Source organism: Perca fluviatilis, chromosome 10, assembly GCF_010015445.1.
Source record: "Perca fluviatilis chromosome 10, GENO_Pfluv_1.0, whole genome shotgun sequence".
Classification (NCBI taxonomy): domain Eukaryota; kingdom Metazoa; phylum Chordata; class Actinopteri; order Perciformes; family Percidae; genus Perca; species Perca fluviatilis.
In genome coordinates, this window is record NC_053121.1 from 29,651,814 (window position 1) to 29,672,114 (window position 20,301).

The 20,301-nt window shown below is 38.7% G+C and overlaps 1 protein-coding gene and 1 long non-coding RNA gene across 3 annotated transcripts in view; one reads left to right on the forward strand and one right to left on the reverse strand.

The window, feature by feature from the left end:
• The window catches only part of LOC120567321, a 197,077-nt gene that overhangs the window by 98,379 nt on the left and 78,397 nt on the right, over positions 1 to 20,301 (reverse strand). The gene's annotated exons all lie outside the window — the stretch shown is intronic.
• pitx2 (paired-like homeodomain 2) overlaps positions 17,123 to 20,301 on the forward strand; it is a 63,211-nt gene continuing 60,032 nt past the window's right edge. The window contains exon 1 of the mRNA XM_039814269.1: positions 17,123 to 17,400. The gene's annotated coding sequence lies outside the window, so the exon portion shown is untranslated. The remainder of the gene's footprint in view (positions 17,401 to 20,301) is intronic.

A 20,301-nucleotide genomic window follows, 5' to 3' on the forward strand; every position in this document is an offset into this window, starting at 1 on the left:
CATATTTAATATATATGTTCACTAGTTTTTGTACTCACGCTGTCTGGACATTTACTTAAGCAAAATATTTCATCTGGTATTTCTTGTTTGTTTGTTCCACAAGCAAGATGTTCAATAAACTCACATGATATTTACTGACAAATATTACAGTGAACACTGAGTATCTTTACATGCGCACCAATATTCCACTATTATTCCGAATATGACAATATTCCAAATTTGATGCAGGTCATGTAAACAGCATATTCCCGTTGAATATTCCGAATAAGGCATTTTCCGATTAGAGGCATTCTTTGGACATGTTTACAGTACAGCACATCCGGAATATCATCAATCGGGGTTTTTACCACAGTTTACTCCACAGTTTACCGCCTCCTGCCTGTTTACAGCTTATGGTCAGTTCTGTGCGTTACTATTGTTGCTGTACACACACCAACCAGCCAGCAGTTTGCAAGGCTGCAGACCCGATAAGAAGGAAGACAGCTACTTTTAAATATTATCAAAGACTTGGATATCAACAGGTTTTTGGATATGCGCACACATTGCTACGCCGACCTTTTCAAGAAGCTGGTTGAAGGAATGAAAGAGGGATGCTGTGTTTGCACAGTCCAACAAGACAGCCGCCGCTGGTAAACTCTGAACAAAACGGATTTTGCACGGCTGCATGTAAACGGAAATATTAGTGGAAAATTCACTTTAATTAGCCATGTAAACAGTTTAGTTGGAATGTCATCTTTTTTGGAATAAGGGCAAAAACCTGAATATTATGTGCATGTGAGATTAGTCATTGACGGCGACTAGGTTGTAGCCATAAATGTAATTTCATATTTACCTTTAGCCCCATGAGCTCTCTGTGTGTTGGTCCAGCAGAAGTTTTCTATATCTTTCCAAGTATGTCACCAGCATAGTCCATTACTTATCCTACATTGTGTGAGGATTAGGGCCAAGTATTTTAACATTATCATGTTCTAAAATTAAATGGAAACCTTAACCTGTGTCGGGTGGACTATTGACTCAGTTACTAAGTCAGTAGGGGTGTAAGAAAACATCGATACACTTGAGTATCGCGATATTTTATTTTGCAATACTATATAGATTTTCAAAAAGACAATATCGATTTTCTTTTTTAATTTAATTAATAGCTTTTTTTTCTTCTTTTTTTTAACGTTCAAAATTATTAATGTAAGACAGTGGTTCACGTTTATGTTGTGTTTAAACCCGCTACTGCTAGATGGCTATGCTGAGACACACCACTAGTGTCCTTGCCTAACAGTGCCTGACTTTTTTGCTAGAAGCTAACAACGTAGCTATGGCTGAACTTTGGCCTACTTTAGCATATCAACATTTGCTCACTAAGAACCTGTGAACTACAAAATTAAAAACTGGCTTTTTTTTTTTTTTTTTTTTTTTTTTTTTTTATAAAATAATTTTTTTTTTTTTTTTTATTTTTTTTTTTTTTTTTTTTTTTTTTTTTTTTTATTATTTTTTTTTAAAAATAAAAAATATTATTTTTCAACCCAAAAAAAAAAATAAAATATGCAACATATTGAATCGTGACCCATGTATCGTGATATGCATCGTATCGCCAGATTCTTGCCAATACACAGCCCTATAAGTCAGTGTTTCTAGCTCAGAAATTGACATTGGTTAGTAGGAAACACATATTTCCAAGATTTAAACATTATATCAATATATATATATGCAATAGATCAAATGCATACTGACAAAGTTTACAATAAAAACCAAGTACACAGTGGAGGGAGGTGTGCCAACAGTTGAATTCTGCTCATTTTAAAATAGTTTGCTATGAAAGAACCAATCCATGTGGCTAGTTGCTTAGAGAAGCTTACCACTACCACCTTGTTGCCAGGAAGCGATATTAAGCGTCAACCCCGTCTTTCGAGAATGAAATACTCTGAGTGTTGAGATTTCTCAAACCGCAGCTTCTCTTTTTACCTTAAATCCCTCTTTTTTATGAGGAAAGACTATACAGTAATAACAAAACAAACACTGAATATCAAAATATTCCTCTTGCTGCAACTAGTCAGCACAGAGATGACCATGATGGGGCAGTCACAGGTGTACGTTAATGCAGCACCTTACATGGGATTTGCCCTAAAAGGTTTGGAAGACTTGCAATTAATCATCCTGTATCTGCACTGCAACGAGTATTGTTTCCAAATTTATCACAATGCCAGACCTTTAAAGGCATCCGTGTCTCACATCATGCCATCCCGCAGTAGGAGACATGAGACGTCAGCTGTAAATTAGGTGGCACAAAGTGACCCCACACTGTTCCAGGTTTTGGTTAATCCAAGGCGAGGCACACAGAGGACACAGCCGGACACGTTGATCCCTGTGACTTAGGTTCTCAAACACCATTTATGTAATTCAGACTATATCCCAATTTCTGGATGCCATTTACATTTGGGTTGTTGACTCTACAGCAAATCAGTATAGAAATGCTGGACATGTTAATGGTCCATACAGGAAATGGAACTCCTACTTCTAGCAGCACTAATGTATTGCTATACTTACCAAACTGTACAAAGAATGGAAGCTAAACGAAACCTTTTGGCTGTATTAGCACAATGATCTGTCAGCTGAAATTGGCTATGGGTCGCTCATTGCGCACAGGTTTGTTGGCTGAACTAACTGGATCCTTTACAGCAGCCTAAAATGTGGGACTGCCAGCAACTGGTCCATTATATCAGTTGGTCCTGTTGTCTTGTGAACAAATTTCTATTTTCGGACACTATGGACTTTTTTTGCTGCCTGTAGGGACCAGCTTAAATACATTTTATAACATATTAGTCAGTTCCTTGCTTTAGTGCAACATAACTTCGATTTAACAGGACATAATTACACTTTAATGTGGGAGCATTAAGCCAGTACTTCCGTCTTTGTCAGTATCCATGAATGGATCTAGGTTTGCTAATTTGCTCATTTCTAAAAGTTTAAGATGAAAAAAATGAACAGGAGCCTTAACAAACTACTGTGTGTTTGTGTATGTCTCTAATTATGTCTGCATACATGTCCACATGTGTCGGTGTCCATTCTGTTCTCCGCCGTGTCCATACACTTTCCCCCACAGTCCTACTGCCTTTATCAGCAGGCTGCCGAAACAGCTGCAGCCTTTTACCAAGAACCCTGTGACAGCTGGTCACACACACACACACACACACACACACACACACACACACACACACACACACACACACACACACACACACACACACACACACACACACACACACACACACACACACACACACACACACACACACACTCCCCAGCCTCTCTCCAATCCTCTTGTATCTATCCAAGGTGGAATTGGGTTGAACAATGGCATGATGGGAAGGGTGTTGTTTGGTGGGCTTGGTGGATAGTGGAATCCTCCCCAAGGTGACCTTTGAGAGGTGGTGGGGGAAGAGTTGAGGGCTTTGACGGTGTAATGGACTGGTGTCACTCTGGCCAGAGATGCTCAGCAGAGTAATGATATCATCTCGATGCTGGGGAGGTAAAAACCGCAGAACTACAATTTATTTTGGATGTTTTTTATTTTTCTTCGCATTGCTGAAATTGAAAGTTGACATGGTCGTTTTGCTGTATGTGTTTATGGCAATTCCATGACCTGCTGCAGGCCCTTAAACGTCAACTGAATTAGATCAAACATTAATGGGAAGCCATGAAAAAAAAAAAACCCCCCCTCTTTTTTTTAAAAAAAAAAAAAAAAAAAAAAATTTAAAATTATTTATTTACTTTTTTTATCCAACAGCATGCATTTTCTGATAAATAGGATATGTCATTCTTTCATATGCAAAGACAGTAATGTAGTATATAGCTGGTAAATTATTCTGACAATTACTAGTTACATAGTTAAAGAAGAGTTACCTCCTCTCAGAAAGGTGATCTACCTTTTTCTCTACTATTAAATGATTATATTAAAATGATAATACATTTGGCACATTATCTGAAGGAGATGATTATGGTGTTTAGAGGAGAATAAACAACACAGCACGTTTTTCAGTACAGTACATTGCTGATTAATATGTGTGAAAGAAAAAGTAATTTAATTAAAGAGTAAAAGAGACATCATGTGTATACATTCCTGCACACTCGTTATTCCTGCGTGTATCCACTTCAGTAATTGGTCCAAACACAAAGTGAGACAGGGTACAATTACAGCACAAGCGTAATTAGCAGATGCTGAAGCAATACGGCTCGTAAATCTGCCCATCTCCAATGATACTGTATGTCAATGAGGCTAGCCAGACTCACATGAGAGCCAGATCATGCTTTAATTACCTTGAAATGAACCAACTTTGAAAAAAAAGTATCTTGAACTTTCATATATATTGATCTTAATTATTTCAGCCCCAGAGGGTTCAACACACACACACAAAGTGAAAACAGAAGAGTATTTCTGCCTCCCCTCCCCTCCTTCATCTTCTGACAGAGATTTTGCTCTCTTGGTGTGGAGGTGTTCAGAAAAAAAAAAAAAGAGGAAAGGAAAAATAGCCTGGGGCATCTAGCAGAGGATTTGACCCGTTCCCTTGCAGTCAGAGGCAGAAAACGCACTTTTTCCCACACTAGCCATATTCAGGTTTAAAGATTGGAAAGTAAAGCGGTGCCCCTATAGGTGAAAGCATTCATCTTTCTCTCAATATGTAGGTGCGTGCAGCGTGGAACAATCCAGACATTGTGCTGACCTGCCCCGTCTGCTCTCAGCTTACACACCCAAAATAAGATAAATAATAATAAAGGTTTCCACGTTTATCAAGGGTCCCGGGGTCTGCCGCGTCACGTTAATTTACTTTCAGTCTTATGGCATCACAGCTAGTCACGCGATGGTGTGTTAACCCCCTTGATGATGTATTAAGTTGGATATTTAATATGCAAAAATAGATGAAAGTTCTCCCATATGAAAACTTTTACTTTGCCTCTCTGTTTGGTCCATTCAGCTCTATTTAATAAGGAGCTTCCAGTTGTGAGGCGTGGAAAAATAAAGTATAATTTTCAATTTTAAAAACAATCACATTAATGAGGCTTCATGAAAATGCTTTATAATAACATAAGGACATGAGGACCCTTACATTTCACCAAAACAGTTCTGGGTTAGGGTATGTTTTTTTTTTGTCAGTTTGCAGATTATATGTATCAGTGTTTTATTTGCCTGATAACCGATAAAATTAATGAATTAAAAAGTGCGCTACTTTGGCTCCGCTACAGCTCTGTGTCTGTCCCTCTGCTTCGGTTTCACTCCCCACCGAGTCTGACATAAAGTCCCGCCCACAACACTATCTGACTCTCTTTTACTGTGTATTATGTGGAAAGTTTCTAATTCATTAAATAATTGCTTAAAGAATTAAACAAAGTTGTGTGTTGGAGTTTGTAACATTCCAAAATGTATGACTTAAAGATTTTCATTTTCACTGTAAATGCATATCGGTTCCAAATATCGGTTAACTACTAATAATCGGTATTGAATAACGGTATCGGTCGATCCCTAGTAAGGGTTATAATCAATCAATAATTCACTTTAATATGACAATATAATTACAAAGACTATACTGCCCTGCAACAACAAAAGGCAGTAACTTTGTTTTCGGTCGAAAATTAGTTAATTATATTTTTGGGACATTCAAGACATCCTTTATCATGTGGATAAGTATATTGAGACAATTTTGTTGTTTTTTTCGAGAAAATAAAGGGCTGTGTTAATAGCAACTTCCAAAAGCCCAGAAGAAACCAAGGCAGAACACTGTAACACCAGTTATCGCTCTTCGACTTTGTTTTGGAACGCTCAAACTGAGTTAGGGTACAGGATAGCAATAAGTAGATGCTATAAGTAATTGTAAATCATGAGAAATATATGCCATGATCACTACATTTTATACAGGTGCTACTAAAATGATATTTTAAATGGTGATCAGCAACCAAATATTGATAATGTAGAAGTTACTGCCTTTTGCCTTGGTGTGACGTCTCACTTTTCACAGACAATACAAAGGCAGAGTACAGTCAAGTTTGAGCTCAAGATTTTTTATATAGATACAGTTAATTACTTAAACATCTAATTGCCAGTTTTCCAGTGTCCTACCTATAATTCATTTGGCTGGACAACTAAAAAGCCTACAAGTCATTTTTCTCAGTTCCACACTCTAGCACAGGGGTCTTCAAAGTTTTTTAAGCCAAGGACCCCTTAACTGAAAGAAAGACAGAGCATGGACCCCCTACTACATATATTGTATAAAATAAATTTGCTTATTAAACTGGGCCTACAATAACGTGTAGGGGGACCTAAAGCTTTTACACATACCTTTTTTGCATAGATTACTAAGCCAATAAAATAGCCTAATAATTGTTGCCATGATTTATAAGTCATCATATAATGTTAAATATACATATGACACATTAAATCCGTGTGGATCTTAGGGACTACCTTACCTATAGGCCAGTTAACCTATTATCAATGGGGATTATATATTTGCTAATAATATGTTGGATTCATTTTAGGACTTTAATTTTAGAAAAAAACGTAATAATTTGGATACCCCCCCTGCATTGACTCTGAGGACCCGGACCCCCTACTGAAGATCTCTGCTCTAGCGAGTTAAAGTCTTTTGCCTTTGTAGGGCAGAATATATGTCTTCTATTGAGGCTAAATGTGATTTAATGTGGCACAGAAATATAATAAACGTACTACTCTAAAAGGAGAGTTTTTTTATGTCAATCACACAGCTATTTGACAATAACTCGTGTTTTCCACAATGGCTCTGGTACCATGGGATAACACTCCAATTCTACTGCATAGCAGTGCACAATAACCATATTTCATATTTCTGAGAGAGGGGGCACATGGAATCGCTGACGCCGTTTTTCCTGCACTGTGTTTTCATGGTGGAGTCGTGCCCGATGATGGTTATGATAATTTGATCTGAGAAGACACAGAGATTTGAACTAGCAGAAAGGAGGACGCAAATCCCTCAGTAAATCCCTACACTATATAGCCCCCAGCCTGCCGGGAGAGTTTAATATCTACTGGAATGATTAAACTGAAAAGGTGAAACCACCATTGTAGTAATAAGAAGTAGGACCGTGCAACAGGGGTTGGGGAGTGGGCTAATAGTTTGCACTGCAACTCTGACCTCCAATGTACACAGACGGTCCAGAATACTAATTTCTCCAATTTATGTGCATCTATTCCTTTTATTTCTCCTAATGATTCAAATAGGAATATATTTGACAAATGGAACAAATTGGCCTTTTATTAATTTATTTTCTTGGTCTTCATCATCCTATTAAGTACTGCTCTGCACTAGAAAATGGACTGCAGCAATATATATATGAACAGATAAATAGGTAGATAAATACAAAAATATATAATGCACTTATTTGTTGCTTTGATGAGATTCTATGATATATTAAGCATGACTTTTTATTAAACAGTTTTCAAATGAGCTTATTTACTTTTTCTCCATGAAATTTCCCAACAATTGTCAAAAACGTATTTAAATTCTTTGAATACCAAAATATTTACTGTTTATTTTGTGCTTATTTACAGTACTGATGTGGATGTAATTATTAACAAAAAAGTCATCCAAAAAAAGAAGTAATGCAGCTTGGTTAAATTGGGCCATAAATGGGAGGTAACAATCTGTTCCTCACACTAATTACTGTAATAAAACATAATCCTGTATGTTGCTGCAGGAAAAAAACAAAAACAACCTTAAATACCAAAGTAAAATCAGAGGCCAGCAATTTTTAACCACAAAGGGCAACAAAGACCACAAAACAAACTCAAAACAACATAACCTTAATATTATCACATATATGGCTTACATGTCAGGGAATTGCCTTCTTACGGATCCACCAGAGACTGAGAGCAGCATTAGCTATCCCATTGGGTTCCCCTTTCTCATCTGCTGTCGACTGCAAGGCCGTTCCTCCATTACCAAACTGCCAGTGTATCATGGTGTGGGGAGAACACAGCTTTCAAAGTGCACAGAAGGAGTCAATCTGATGGTGGATTGTTTCTAGCCACTATAAAAACCCACTGATAATGTATGATAATGGGTACTTTGTAATCTCATCCTGGCTGAAGCCTGGCCTTAATACAGAAAAGTGATGCACACCTCACATGCCATGCAGTGTATAGCATGTCCTCTGTGTCTTGATTTACAAAATGAGTGGGCATGGTGTCGCCAGCCGCTTCTTTTTTTCCTGCCAGTGAGGAGATTTATTAAGAGGGTGTAACATGCTAACCCCAGATCCCATCACCCATGGTCAGGCCCCCAAACCAACTGGTAGAATTCACCATTGCAGTGACAAGGACATAATCCCTGACTGGCTTACCAACCGCGGAATCCACAACCAAGCTAAGTACCACTGCCAGATGTAAAACCCATAGCATACCACCATTTTCTACAAAGGTGGGGGAGTGTTTTGCTGCTGTATGCCACTCTTGTGAGCGTAATGGGCTGGGGACGTTTGGCCATTGTTAATGGGGGTGTTGGTGAGAACTGATGGTTCTTAAGTGCTGAAAGCTGCAAATACCTGGACACTGCAATGTCAATTCTGAGTGGGTTCAGCAGCAGTCAACCTTTCACCATTCTGGTGGTCTTTTGATTCATGAATAATAAATCAATAATAAAATATAAGGTGATGGAGCACGAAAATAATTAATTTGTTAAGACGCACATACATTAGATTTCCAATCCTTCACTCATGGCACTGTAAAGATTGTAAAGATTTTTTGTAAATATTGACATGTTTTTGGTACCTCAGTCATGACATTTATTATTTATATTATTATACATTTTTGTATTATTATTATTATTTATTTATGACAAAACGTCATGGAATATTATGTAGTATGGAAATTATCTCTGCCTTGATTGGCTTCTGCTTTGGTTGGTCAACAGAATAAAATATCCAGCTGACTCTGCACCACCCGACTCCACAGCCATCATCTATATGCCTATTAATAGTATTAAGTATGGGCCTAATAAAACCCATGGGGTTTTAACCAGAACCAAATCTGATAGTGCTGCTGGGTGTTCTCTAAAAAAAGGTCATGGAAAGATTTACAGAACACAATCCCCTGTAAATTAATTTAGTAGTCTTGTAAAATCCTGCACCCATACAAAATTTTATTATAGTATATACATACAGTATAATACAGTACTGTCTGCTAACATTCCTAAAAAATAGAAAAAAAAATGTAAAGCCATACTCAGAAACTTGAATTGCTAAGTGCCAAGGTTTTCTAAATCTAAAGCATTCTCAAAACTTTCAGAGCAAATCATTTCATTACCAATTCAGTTTTTTAGGTGATTTCTATGTTCTATGATTTTCTATTTTTTTTAAGTAATGTCCCAGAGCTATAATAAGCAAACATTTTAACAACTGACTCGACAATGGTGTTTTTAAACTGAGCTAACAGCTCACAATATTCTTCCTCTTGCCTTAAAGTCAATTTAACATTATGTGCGTCCTTACTTAATGGAAGCTCGTAGTCTATGATTTCTACACTTTCACTGGTTCAATAACTGTAAAAGAATATTGAGACAAATTGTTTAGGCAGTAATGAATTACACTCCTTTAGTAATGGATTACACTACTTTAGTAAGAAGAATGATGTGTATAGAGTAACTTGTCACTAAGTATTGTGTTACTCCTAACATTGATTTATAATGCAAATGATAAAACAGAAAAGAAGGACAGAAATATGTCATAATTATGATTAAAATGGCTACCCCCATTTAGACATCATGTTAGGGTCACTTCCTGGTGGTCATTCCTTACACTGTTGAAGTCCTCCTGGGCTGAATGTCCATAACCGTAGATTTTTTGGTACATACATTATATTAACCACAGTAACAACAGCAGGAGGTACACTGAGTCAGCATTCAAACAGGAACCAACTGAGATATGTAAGTAGGGTAAATTTACTATCCATTACTCAGTTCATGCTTTTGTATCTAAAGTGCTGTTGCTATAGTTATACCTCCCCTCCAAATAGACCTGCATGTCAAACTGTAACACTGGATAAAAGTGCATTTTCATCTTTTTGTATTATCCTGCTAAATACTATCCAGGCGCAAAAACAACCAACTTGCAGGGTAAATGCGACGACTCATTCAGGCTCCATACAGAGTAATTCTGCTCTAGCCCCTTTAGTCTCTGCTGGCTAAATCCTCTGTTAGAGATAGAGGCTGGGTTTGATCCCCTGCAGGATCTCAGTTTATCTCTCTTGCAAATCTGCTGCCAGATGACAGGGTTAGCTTTGTGGACTGTGGCTGCCCACGCTCTCTTAAAGATCGACACGATGCCTGGTGCCAGTGTTTCTTCTGTTTTACAATTCTGGAGCCATGGACTTATATGGGGTTCAAAATCCATCTATATCTTACAAATGCAATTTATGCATATTTAATTGTCTATTTGCACATGTATATCCTTATTAATTAAATTACAATTTAATGGAGAGAAAAAAAAATCAACTTTTTTATCATTCAATTTCCAAAATTTCTAAAATCTAATACCTATTAAGAATTTGGTTTAATTGTAGCAAGTTATTTTTGCAAAGCTTATTTTTTGCCCATTTTAAGATGATGTATAGTTTCGGAATGAAACTCTTTAATTGTCTCAACTGTCTCAGTAAACATGAATGTAATTTAATGTTAAAGTAAAAAGTGGTTTGACAAAGTTTTCACATTATCTGTGAACTCGAAAGAAATTAGAAAGAAAAAGGAATTGCATTATATTTACCGATACAACCACTGTACTGTGTGCTACACATGCCCAGTCACTGCTGTGCACAGGAACACACATGTCTTGTGTCATCATTTCATCAGTGGGGTGCAACCAGCTGCTGTTGCTGCTTGCTCATTAAACATTTGTAGAGTCAATACAAATTCCACCAAGGCTCCCTTCCTCAGGGCAAACACTGGAAAATACAGTATGTAAACGGTGCCGCACTCATCATTCATCTATGCAGAAAATAGAGCTATCTTCCCACCCTACTGTATCAATAACTGAGGGATGGAGGGGGTCCAGAAGCAAACCTCCGCAATTCATTACGAGCCTGCGTCGCCTCCGGCAGATGAGGTTTGCTGCTGTTGACGGCTCGTCTCTCTGCAGAGAATCGGTGATTATTGTTAAATGTCAATGTGAAATATCAAATCAGCATACGAGCGTACCTCTGCTGGAGTTGGAGTATTCTGATTTACACTTGAACTTTCTTAAAAACTTTAATTATCTAGGGAAAAGATTGGTGAGCATGCCTTGTCTGTTGTTGACTTACATTTTACTGCGATCACATCAGGGAACTTCCTTAGACAGTTTCAGTTTTACTGCTGCAGAATCGTACGTTGATGACTCTTTGATGGCTGATTTCAGCTGCCAAATGCGGGCATTTCTCTTGCGTTTACTACCTTAAAGCTTACGTGCGAAACCTTTTGATATTATTGAACGTCCGTTACATTCAAGCCGTTGCCAAATGAGTTGCTACGAAGCTAATTAAGACTATCAGCTCCACACAACTCTCTCTGTATTTCTCAGTATGGCTATGTTCAGAAGATTGTGTTGGTGTGACTTTCCCACGCAGAAGCTTGAGTGAAGATAATTACCTTTTCTGAAGAGTCCATCTTTTTTTTTGTTAATCCTCCGTGTCCTCCGTGGCTACTAGCAACTGCGTGGAGGAGTGGTGAGGGCGCTTGGGCGATCACAGAAGACTTGTATCATGTAGATGCGCCGACAGTGTTGTTGTCATTACTTAGAATTCCTCATGGGGGAGACAGAAACTACACACTATTTTTAACTAGTAATTCACCTGCTTTTTTTTTCGCTGATCTTCTGGTGTCATGAGTCTTTCTTAAAATTCCACCTAAGGTAATTCAACTGAGGTGTCATACCAAGGTGCACCAGGACACCCAACCAATGTTAAAGGCTTGATTCAAACACTGATTGTTAATCATGATTATGCTGTGTGCAGTTGTCAATTCCGGGTCAATTATATTCAGGTATTTAAAATATTTATTTCCGTCTTTTGGCGCAGCCAATGTACTACGTTGCATTGCCATCACAGATAACTACGCATGAAGTCTCCATGGAGAATAGTTTCAATGACAGCTATGGCTGCGGTGGCAGTGGTTATATGTGAAAACTGTGCCCATAGTGACATGCTTCTTACAAATTAAGACACAATGGCATGAAGACAAACCTGTTTTTTGTGTTATTATTCCAAGCATATGCATGTGTTCGAATGGCTGGGGACAGAATGAGGTTGTACAGCTAGCGGATATAATGTTGAAAAGTGTTTACTAGAGGACACTTTACTCAATATGTAAAACTAACTATACATGTTTACTCTAGCTTAGCTTTCACTGTATTTTGTATCAAGCAGAATATTATCTTAAGGTCACACTATAGACCTTTTTCACGGCAGACATGTTGACATGTCATAGTAGGAAAAGTACAGGTGTATTCAAAAACCATTAATGATGGCTGCATTCCACTTAGGAGAGGTCCTGGTATTGTGCATGCTGACTCACTGAAATAGCTTACTGGGACACTTGATGGAATTGAGCCATCATTAAGGTTATCAATTTCAGTTCTGCTTTTCCTATTATGACAAGTCAAAATGTCTGCCGTGAAAAAGGTCTATCGTTTTTAGCTCTGGGGGCAAGTTGACTAAACTTCCACAGAGAGACAGATTGTTTAGCTGCTATCATATTTGCAAGAGCTTTGTTGTATGTTGGTCAAACATTCTAGTTTTTGTAATAGTAACTTTTGAAAAATATATCATCCTCTGCAGGTTTTCTCAAACAGCTCTTTTTGTCTGGTGGAAACTGAGAAATTATGACAAGCTAATTGTAGATCTTTCTTATTAAAATGTATTGTGCTCCATTTTTAGACCTAAGTTGCCCTGCAGTAATCTGAACCCAGGAAAAGGAAAGGGCATCTTGGGTGTCTGGGTAGCTCACCTGGTAGTGCGCATGCCCATATACAAAGGCTCAGTCCTCAACGCAGTGGCCGTGGGTTCGGTTCTGACCTACCGCCCTGTGCTGCATGTCATTGCCCCCCCTCTCTCTCCCCTTTCTTGTCTAAGCTGTCGTATCCAATAAAGACCTAAAATGCCGAAAAAAAGCAAAGTGCATCTATGCATTGTGCTATAGCATTTAAAAGATCACTATATTTGGCTTTTGCTATTTGGAGACCGGCCTTTCGGACCATAAGGTATGAGCTTCTACTAACCTCAGTGTAGAGTAAGAGAAAGCTGCAGAGACTGTATTGACTGCTGGGGTGAGTAATCTGGCTACTGGCATGCCGCCCCCACACTGCGAAAGTGAGAATAGCCTGCTGGGAGCAGAAGCACTCTGAAGGCCTGCTTATCAAACGTCTTCCTGTGATCCCAACCAGCTAGGCCCTCATGGTTCATTGTGAGAGCAAGATATTGCAGGAGACACTTTAACTCTGTGCCACCGCCACCAGAAACTTGTAAAGCAGTGTCTAACAGTGTAACTTGCGAAATGTAGAAATATTATGGCTTTTCAAAATCCATGGGAAATGTGTATGTAACAATGTTTTTTTTGTTCTACTTTTTCTAAAGTACTGTAAAATTTCATGAATACAGACGTTCAAATAAAGGAAAAACAGCTTAAACAAGCCATTAATGTGTTACTGGAGTTGTTACAAAAAACGTTGTCGTTATTGCCAGATTATCAACATAACCTCAGTAAAGTCAAGTATTGCACAGTTGCATGTCATATAAGTTACAGTACTAACTGAAATTGCGTGCTTCAGCCAGCTTAAGTTCACATGGGTAAAGTGTGTAAACACCAAAAGTTAGTTTACCCCCCCGCCCCCCTCTCATGGCTGACCTCGAATTTCCTATGCCGCAGACACTTTGAAATCCAGTTTGTTTTTGGGCCCTTCAAAAGACAACACTAACTTTTTCATGGTGTAAATTCTTGTGGGCCTGAATTACAACAACAGATGAAAATAGTTTGTGTATATTTGGTCAGATGTTTTATATTTATTGCTTTTATTACCTATACATCACAAGGTATCATGGGCAGACTTTTTTTTTATAAAAGCAACATTTTATTGTCTAGGACTTAACCTCACTCATGAGTTGAAACAAGATTTAAGAGATAGGGCAAAAATGTAACCTTAACATGAACTTTGCATGAACGTATGACCCTGAGTGGAATGATCTTCCTCTCGTGTAAGACTAAATAAGTCCAATGTGTGCCAAATGATTCAGAAATAATCAAAATGTATTGAACTTGTCTGTCCAGAATCTTACTTTGCTTTTGATCTTATCACAAATTTCATTAGTTATCAAATTTACAACAGAGGAAGAAACGTGCGTGGTGTTGGAGTGTCGTTAATAGAAAAATATTCACGACACAACATCTCTCTTGAAATTGTCTTCCTACTTATTTAGTTATTTAGGAGGTAAAGTTTACAAGAAACGTGGCGCGCAGAGCGAGGTGCCAGACAGTCAACACTGGACTCCACTAAACAAAAGTAAACACAAAGTCCAAAGATAGCTGATGGCTGTCAATCAAACCCATCCCCAGCTGCCTTTGCCTGTCAGCCGTCACTCTTTTTTTCCCATGGTTCCTCTGGGCTGGACTATCTCTGCTCGTGTTTTTAGACAAACAGATCAGATTCCTGCTCAAACAGGCCGCTGCCGTCCCTTTTGATAACAATGTAATAACTCAAAACAAATGATTCAGCGCTTTGATGAGAACACTTTTATGGGTCACGAAGACTCACCCTCACACTGACATCTGTTTGATTTTATCTTCTTGAACTTTATCCTCTGCTGGAAAATTTACTGGCTCTGACCAAAGCAGTGTGTTAAAGCCAGACTAATAGAGGGGCAAAGGCAACTGAGACACTGGGCAGGACAGCACATCTTAACCCTCAAAGCCCGCAACATACAGTCTAGTGCACATACTGTATACTACACTCTCGAGCATGTGGTGTCCTGAAATTTAGCAAAATGAGCACATTTTAAAATGCAAATAATATCACCAGTGCTGATAATAGCGTGGACGTTCACCTGGTAGATGGTCAAATAAACTCACACTCAAAGAGAACTTTAAAGTCCCCTTCCACAAAAACATGTGCTCGGATATTTGTGTCACTGTACAGAACGATGTACGTGCACAGAATGACAGTAGAAGACTGTTTTCACATTCATCTGCTGAACAGGAACAAGTTTCTCTGTACTCGCCTTAAATCTCAGTTTAACACTCATGGGTACGATCGGGATTTTGGGACATCACAACTAAATATAGTTTTGGAAGCCAGTCGTGGTCTAGCATTTGACTTACACAGTTGGACGTCATTGAAAATTAGCTTTTCCGTAAAGTAGGAGACACAGTGTCCAGCAGTTGGACTTCATAAGCAAAACATATTTGTGCATTTGTAGATTCAGGATTTTCCAATGAAGGAGGAGGAGTAGATGTTATTTTAAGAATTTTGTAACACAAATTATTACTCAACGAAGAGTGTTTTCATGTCTTAAAACATGTCTGGGGAAGAGATCTTTAATGCCGACAATATCTTCATCACTGAGTCTTCTGGGTCATTGAGCTATCTCCTAAGGATGTCTGTAAGAGTAATCTAGTTTTTGTTAAATTAAAAAGTTGAATCATCACACCTAAATTTAACCTGTAGCCAATTATTTCCTGTTGTGTCGGAGTGGCAGAAAAATTATAGCATAATAACTTGGGCTGATCATCGGCTGCACTTCAGTGGAACGTGTGAATAAAAAAGAAAAAGAAAAAAAAAACCACCATGAAACCAAAACCTGGCCTTCTTAATTCTTGATATCAGCGCAGCCTTCTCATGCTGCTCTATATTTCCTCCTTTGACGAGAGCCGGGCTCTGCTCTAGACCCTGGCCGTGGTTGGAGCTGTATGCTAAAGCCATGGTCAGGCCCCAGAGATTTCCAGCCTCTTAGATGCCTATAACTCATCCCTAGCTCTGCTTCTAAAGGGAGTCCCCCCCCCCCTCAATCCCAGGCCTGAAATATCCTTTCAAAGGCCGCAGACTGGAGACAGATATGTAGGTGTTTTAGATAAGGTAGGAATTGCATTAAAGGATTTTTCCGTTTTAAAGCTCTTGCCATCTTTTTTTGCCCTTTCCCATAGACTTGAGAAGAGTAGTTGAGAAAGGATGGGAAGAGGGCTAAGGGATGTACTTTGGGACGGACTAGTCAGTACATTTGTGGTCAGTTCACAGCTCATAACAGACTAGCGCTAACCTCAGTGAAAATTGAATAATGTAGAGTGGCTAGAGGCAGCGCAGAACCTTCTCAAGAATACAAAAGTTATTGACCCGGGTTTGGAGGAAAATCCTCCCAGCTCATTGATCTCTTCACCAGCATAATTACAGGGCAGCGAAATGACTCTTCATGTAGAAGAAAATAAAAAATTCAGAGTGATGAATTTTCAGAGTGATGAGGATTCTTGCCAAATGCAAGCGTTAAATTAAAAGCTCTTTCCAAAACCTCAGAATGGGATAATTTCTGTTTTGCAAAGTAAAGTGGCTGTGGCGTGTGAAAGTGAAAAGTAAACACCAGGTCTGTTAAGGCCCTTGTATGTATGTATGTATGTATGTATGTATGTATGTATGTATGTATGTATGTATGTATGTATGTATGTATTTATGTATGTACTCTGATGAAGAATTATAGTGAAAGAAAGTGTGAAAAATGGCAGGTAAAAATTCTCTTCTTTTGGTATCACAAGATTAAATTAAGTTATTGTTAATGACCTAACATTTAACACAGCGTAAAGAATGGACATGGTTTATGTTTGGCAGAAGAAAACAATATGGGAACATAGTTTTCACCCAGAAGTTTACTTCACGAAAAGAGAAAGTGTCCTTGAGTATTTTAAGAAAAGTATTGTACTTTAATATACTACAAATATACCAGTGGTTATGATACAAAAACATCCAGTCATAAATCAAAGCATTTGAAACGTTGCTGAACCAAGCCTAGATATTCGCTGAAATAATATATCACATATCTCGTATTGAGAAAATTACAGACAAGCACACGCAGTCTAGGGAAGGGCGCTAGACTAGACAGGGACTAGGACCCACATGGTCAAAACCCACACATCAGTGGATTCGTAACGGCATGAGAGAGAAAAATAAGAAAGAGAGACAGGGAGTAGGGAAACTTGCTGAAATGCTTGTGGCAGCGGCTGAAATCGAGGGAGGAATTTGCACACAGCAAAGCTAAAGATGAACGTGTAAATGGTTCCGATTATGAGGGGAAAAGCGTAGCCTTTGCTGTCCTTCTTTTGTCTTCATTACATCTTAATATAAAATCTGTAAACCAGGAGGACTGTTTTAAAGATCTCGAAGGTAAGACCCTTGCTTCATTTTTATTCTTTGCCATTCCAATGCACACTTTTTTTTTCTTCCTCTATTCCAGCACGGCTCATTGGCTCATTTGTTGTTTGGTAGTGTACATTTTACTTATTGAGCAGTGGAGTTTTGTACAGCCTAGGCAGAGATTAAGACAAATTCTGATAAGGACTGGAAGTTGACTCTCAGCATTAAGGAGGATTAATGTTTAGCTCTGTGTGGCAGGGGCCTTCTCAGTGGCTGTGTTTACGCAGTGTTGCAGACCCCGCATTAATCCGAAATTAGTATAAAAGATCAGCTGTGGCCACTGAGGCGAACCTTCACAGGGCTTAGGCCAGTAATCAAGTCTCACTTTGGGACAATGAGCGCCTGGAAGGTCAATGAGAGGCCTGGGTTGAAGGGACGAGGAGATTGAGGTGGGGGGGTGGGAGGGTGGTGAGGGACTTTTGGTGACCACATGGTTTAATTTAGGTGAGATCCACACACAAACACACACACACACACACGCGCAGTTTGCCCCCACAGTACATGCCTTCTTCTCTTTATATTGGGCGTTCATGACCATGATTTGTTTTTGTTACAGCTGCAAAGGGCATTAGTGTTTATAATTTAACACTTAAAGACATTTCTTCCTTTTTCTTGAAGCCGTCTGAAATCTTATACATGTATTTGATGTCACACAAGTTTACGTTTCAGCGCACTAAGTATTAGCTCTGTCACATAATTATAATGTGTGCTGAGGGATTATAACAATAAATAGAATAAGACTATCTAGCTGCTTCTAGCGTAGAACAACATCTCCTCTTCCAACGCAAACCAACACCGAGCACGGCGGGTAGGAGAGTCGCAGGAGATGTCTCGGCTCCAGGATCCTCTCTGACAGGAAAGTAAAACTGTGTCAAATTGAAAACAAGCAGTATAAAAATCAGCAGTGAATTTTCCACTGCCAAACTAGTGCTGGCTGTTGCAATACAAGAGACAGCCCCACTGAATTCAGTTAGGAAAATAAAATAAAAGGAAATATAGCTCAGCATAAACCACAGCCCTTGGATGATGAATACTCGCAAAACTGTTGATATCTGCATTATTTTGTACTTTTAAACCACTCATACTGTGAGCGGCCACATTCAAACCTGCTTCCAAAAGGAGACCATTTTATTGACATTTTAAATAAGGCTCACCATACAGTAACATGTAGCGTTATCATGTGGCCAAGTGAATGTCTCTAGTGCTGCAAAAAAAGGGTCCCGAGAACTTGCCCTTGTAAATACTTTCCAAACTACATCGAAGTTCTTAAATGATTCATTTATAGGGCTTTTACAGCGCCTGGGCAAATTACAGTGGCCTTGAAAAAGAAACATCATCTCTTCAATCAGCTATTCTTGGCACGTGCCAAACTTCATCCTGCACTAACTTTTCCACAGTAGTCCCACCATGTATGTCTTTTGTGCACACATGTTAACAACAGAAAAACTACAAATGAAAGGGTAACAGCACAAAAAAACAACAGCAACACAGCCAAACGGCAATTTAGGGCATTTGCACCACATTGTGGTGGAAGCAGCTCTCTTCAAGTGCCAGCAGAGTACCAGCGAACCCCCCACCCCAGCCACCCACTGCTCCTGCTAAGATTAGACAAATTAAACACTATTATTCACGTCACTCCCGCAGCTGGCCTTTTAAGTGGTTCTACGTTAACTATCATAATGGTTTGCTTTGAAAGCCACAGTCGGTCCTTAATTTACAATATGAAAAAGCACTTTTGGCCAAGTCTCGGTGGGATTTTTCTTCTCTTCTGCCTCGTGTTGCAGAGGAAAATAGGTTTTCTTTACACTGCAGTTTCCAGTACTATGCATGGGTTTCCCTTTCCTTATAAAATATGTTATATTCATATCCATATTTAAACAGCATATACAACAATTGGAGTCTAAACACTTAGATTTACTTAGATTTTACATTATAATATCAAGTAAATTAATCCAGGTAACATTTTCAAAGGGTAAAGTTTTGTATAGTCTTGTTAAAAGCCAGCCAGGACTCTAGAAGTCAGCTTTAATTAATCATCCCTATATACTATTTTATAATTTGCAAAAAGACATTCCTGACTTTGTGTCCTTTTTTAGACTGACGACTATAGTAGGTCTGCCAGACTCTCACATCTGTCCATAAGTTTTTAATGTAGTCTCCTGTTGGTAAAAAGCCCTTTTATTTTCCCTTTTGTATCCCCCTAACCCGATAATGGATGTGGTATTGGCCAGGGGCCCGTGGACTGAGGACGGCCGGTGATGGATAACCTAGTTTCAGACCAATCATCACTGTACAGCATGTGCCTTTTATCAGTAGTAAATTGCCCCCCCACCCACACTGAGCACGCTCCAGATACCGATTTAGGGAAGTGACAGTTAGTGGCGTCCTGTTAGCTGCCTTACATTTTAAACCTCTATCATAAACACAAACTCATAACGGAATATTTAGTTGTCAAACTACATTGGTATGGGATGGACAAAATAATGGAAACAGCACATAAACAAGAACTTCTAGTTTGCAGGGACTGTTACAAAGGCCAACCATATGCCCATTAGTAATGTGAAAGAGGTAAAGAGGTCACCACCTTATTATCGTTATTTAAATAAAACAACAAAAGACTACGGAGATAACCAAAAATGTCACAAAAAAATTGCAGGGTTATTCCCAGAAAAACTGCAGAAGAATAAGCTGCAGCAAGAGGTAGTGGCAGGACAAAAAGATTCAGACTTCATCAACGAAAAAGGATCAGTGGTCAAATGTCACAGTGAACCAAGAGGGATAGTTGACTTTTACAGAATTGCTGCTAAATGCCACCAAAATACAGCTTCAGAATGAACACAAATTTCAGTCCGCAAAAATTGTACATTATGG